Source organism: Canis aureus, chromosome 17 (genome assembly GCF_053574225.1).
Source record: "Canis aureus isolate CA01 chromosome 17, VMU_Caureus_v.1.0, whole genome shotgun sequence".
Classification (NCBI taxonomy): domain Eukaryota; kingdom Metazoa; phylum Chordata; class Mammalia; order Carnivora; family Canidae; genus Canis; species Canis aureus.
The window spans coordinates 14042506-14047163 of NC_135627.1; the positions used below are offsets into that span (position 1 = coordinate 14042506).

At 42.6% G+C, this 4658-nt stretch overlaps 1 pseudogene; it reads right to left on the reverse strand.

The window, feature by feature from the left end:
* Window positions 1-3784: 3784 nt before the first annotated feature.
* LOC144288191 (U6 spliceosomal RNA) lies at window positions 3785-3898 on the reverse strand (annotated as a pseudogene).
* Window positions 3899-4658: the final 760 nt, after the last annotated feature.

The following is a 4658-nucleotide window of genomic DNA, read 5'->3' on the forward strand; positions in this document are numbered from 1 at the left end:
ATAAAGGCCTTCATCACAAGCTCCACATTTTAAATAAGCTGACAGATTTCGAGAACTTTCGGAAGGGGAGCACAGTAAGAAGGCTTAGTTTTTATGGTTAGACTATTATTGTAACTTATCATAAAGCTAAAAGTAGGGATCTGCAGGGAAAGATACATAGGGTCTTTGAGAGGATTATCATATTGATCTCTTCCACAACTAAGTCTGCTTAATTATTGCCTATGCTAAATATTTAATACTAATAAAAGGACATGGCATGGTGTCAAGGTGAAGTTCGGAGTCTGGACTTAGACTTCATAGGTTTCATATTTTGGGTTTGCTGCTTCCCTGCAGCTATGCCTGTGACCTTCAAGCATTATGCAGGATCACTGCATCTCATTACCTCACATGTACAATGGAAATAATCACAGAATCAACTTTATAGACAGAAGTGTTATTTGTTCTTTACAATACATGATGTGGAGATCTAAAAGCACATATTTGTACCACATATAAAGCCTTGCCTCCCGACCAGATTGTGAGCTTATTTCAGAGAAGCATACAGTCTTACTTCTCTTTTGTTCCACACCACCTGGCATGGTATTAGGCACCTGATAGGAATGCCTGACATTGCAATAGACTTTAACAGCTTTCTTATGGTGTGTTATAATATGTGCAGGTTTTTTTCAAGGGTATGAAGTTATTTTATTTCATTTTTAAAACTTTTTAGATATAAATTCATTAACTAACATAAAATGTATTATTGGTTTCAGAGGTAGAGGTCAGTGATTCATCAATCTTCTATAAAAACACCCAGTGCTCATTCCATTCCATGCCCTCCTGAATGTCCATCACTCAGTTACCCCATCCCCTCACCCTCGCCCCTCCAGAGACCCTCAGGTTGTTTCCTATGATTAAGAGTCGCTTATGGTTTGTCTCCCTCTCTGATTTTGTCTTGTTTTATTTCTTCCTCTCTTCCTCTGTGATCCTCTGTTTTGTTTCCTAAATTCCACATATGAGTTTAATCATATGATAATTGTCTTCCACCGATTGATTTCACTTAGCATTATATCCTCTAGTTCCATCCATGTCGTTGCAAATGGCAAGATTTCATTTTTTTGATGGTTGAGTAGTATTCCATTATATATCATATGTGCAGTTTTAAACCTTGTTCAATCTCTCAACTGTGAGGTAGGCAAAGAGGTACTTTCGTGCTCCAGTAAACTATTGAGAAAACAAAAGCCTCCAACCAAACAACCAGTCTAAGTTTATCTGGTTAGAAATATGCAAAGGCAAATTCTGAACTGTGGTTTTTATTATCTCCGTACAGTGGCTGCCCTGTTCCTCACCAGCAGATTCTTGAGAAGGCCCTCAGCTAATGCCTTGTGTCTGTTTTGGTTGATTGCTAGCAACACAGTCATGGTGAGTGATGGGTGCCCAGAGAGGATCCTTAAGGAAATTTTCGAGGTCCAGAAGACACAGTACCTTTCTACAGCATTCTAGACTAGGCCATGCCACTCCACTCCCTCAGCTTCAGGCACAATGTTCCTGGCACACTGCTGTGTGCTGTGGCCGAAGGATAGGTCACCGAGACATACTGAGAGCAAAAGCAGAGGCAGGTCCAAACTAGTCTTTGTTGATCCCCGTGGACGCAGAGGGCTGAGGTCAGTGTCCAAGGGCAAGGAGAAGAAGCCTGGTCTCTGCTGCTCTGACTGTGGAGCAGCCCAGGCCCCTGAAGCCAACAGACTAACTTTATTTCCTTGGTTGCAAGAAAAGGACACAGGGGTGTGGGTGTGTCTCTGCCCTCCCTGGTGCAAATGTGGTGACACAACCTGGCTGCAGCTCCCTAGGAAACCATGTGCATGCAGCCCTATGGTTATTTCCATTGATTTGCAACATGTTCAGTCTCTGAGAGAAGTTAAAGATGTAAGGAGTGGTTGGCAACTGTCCTGATGTGTCCGAGGAAAACAGGTTGTTTGCAAAGTCCAACTGTCCTCCCTGCCATCATTTAAAAGGACAAAACTTGAACACCTTTAAAAATGTCAGCTAAGAAGAGATAACTTGCTCTGTCAGTCCTTGAGGAAGAAATCCATGTTACTGCTTCCTCACTGCCCACCTCTGCGTGTGTGTGTTTGTGTGTGTGTACACAATGCTGTGCGGTGATTGTATGACTCCTTTGGGCAAATGTCTTTTTTTCTTTTTTCCACAGTTCCCTTTTTGTCTCTCAAGGCATAATCGTCCACCTATTGTCCATTGTGGATGGAGGGGCAGCCGTTGCCGATAAAGTCCACCTGGAATCAAAGCCTTTAATAAATCACAGATGCGTGTCCAGAAGACATCATCAGTCAAGACTCTGAGAAGGAATGACCCAGAATGAATAGCAGAGGGTGGCTCTGCAACCTTGAGCCTCGGCTTATGCGCCCAAAGCCATTCAGAGATGAAACTGTATCTGAAGCCGGAGGCAATGCATTTCATTCACAGTTTATAGAACTCCTTTGTGGCACAGAACGGGCAACTGGAGGCAGTGGAAGCTATCCCCATGAACTCATTCAAAGGTAACCAGAGTTTGATATCTGGGATGGTTCACACACATAGGTAATCGTAACTTAAATGATTCTTCCTAATTGACACTTCCGAAAATATCCCTGACTTTGGTAACTTTTCCAAGGTTGAACCGGAATCGGTCAAATAAGTGATTTCCTAATTCAGGGCCTGGCTGACTTCAGGGATGCGTAGCCTATGCAGGAGCCCAGGGCCCATGGCCTCAAAAGGGTCCCTCATTTGGCTACTGGGGTGTGGTTGCTGTCTTGACATTCCTTTTTTTTTTTTTTTTTTAAGATTTTATTTATTTATGAGAGAGAGAGAGAGAGGGGCAGAGACACAGGCAGAGGGAGGAGCAGGCTCCATGCAGGGAGCCCCACACGGGACTCGATCCCGGGACTCCAGGATCATGCCCTGGGCCAAAGGCAGGTGCTAAACCACTGAGCCAACCAGGGATCCCCCTGTCTTGACATTCTTAATGATACTATCTTTGAACTTCTGTTTTGTAAGGGAAATATGATGCACATGTGTGAACAGAGAAGTTACAGGCTGCATGCAAGTGCACGGCCTTTCCTTGCGACCCTGTTTACAAATGTCATTTACAGATAGCCAAGTGTTTCCATGGACCCATGAGGCATGGCAGTTCAGTGACTGCAAGCAAGTATAGTATGTTGGGTCTGTGACTGGGTAAGAGGGGTCATTGACAACCCCTCTAGGCCATGCTTTCTATTTAAACCAGAACTTGCCTAGGACCCAGAGGACCGCGGCCCTCTAATAAACACCAAGAAGCCCCATCACACCATTTTTTCACATGTTATTTTCTTGTATTGGTCAATGTTATTAGAAATGAAGACATAGAAAGGAAGAGATGGCGCAATGGTTTATTTTCCTTTCGGTCTTTCCCCACCCTTCAGTAAGCTGAAAATAGAGTTGGTGGAATGTGTGCTATGAAAAGCTGAGTTAGTTTTGTGCAATGTGTCCACTGTCGTGATAAAACCAAAATACACATACACGTATAAGCTTCGAAATATGGCTTGTATCATTTTGAGGATGCTACATATGAGTCAAATGCTCTTCTATTTGCATTTAAAACTGGTATTGCACCATATAAAGATGAATGGTAAATTTCATGCTGATCACTTAAAATGTTGATTTTTCTTGATTTAGAATGACATTAAATAGGAAATTTAAAAAACCTCAAATACTATAATAAAGCAAAAGGAGACCTCAGAAAAACGGAAAGGCTGTATATTTTAATAGCTTTAAAGACATTTTTTCTCCTTTCTTTCCTTTTTTTGCATGTCATCCTGGTGCAGAGGCTGTGCTAATCTTCTCTATATGGTTCCAATTTTAGTATATATGCTGCCGAAGCGAGCACTCTCCACTTTTTAACAAGAAGCCCGGTATTTTCATTCTGTAGTGGACCCTGCGGATTATATAGCAGATCCTGTTCAAGATCTGTCATGCAAAAGAGAGACTGCTGTAAATGTCCACTCCAGGTGACAATGTCAGGAAAGAATATCGTTCAAGAGCTCAGCCTTCAAAGGGCAAGTGGCTGAAGCCCCTGGTGCACAGATGTTAAGAAGGCTTCCCTAGAGCTGCTCTTTGGTCATGATTGCTCCGCAGGGTTTCTTCTCAAGAGGAGAGACTTCCAGCACTGGCCTGGGGTCTTCCCAGGCTCCTGCCCTTGCTCCACCCATATGGGCATCTGTCATTGTAGAATAAACACAGGAACAAAGCAAACAGGTTTGAAAGCAGTTATGAGGGACCTAAATGGCAATATTTCCTTTTTAGATAAATATGTAATAAAATTACCAACTACGGATGTATCACTTTCAGATTTTGGTGATCTATTTGCCCAGAGTTAAAAATAAAATAAAACAGAAAGGTCAGCTCTGCAGACTCAAAAGCCACGTAAGACCACAGGACCGGTGATCAGTATATTTGACATGGACAGGGGGTTAGGGAGGATGGCAAAGGCCAGGCACAGACCACTTTTGAAGATGGGATATAGATGAGTGAGTCATTTGTTCTCAAAGTGTAGACTAACCAAATGGAACATGCTGTCTCTGATTATCGATGGACAGTGGTAAGGATGTCATATAAGTCTGAAGACAATTAAACTCACAATTGGGATT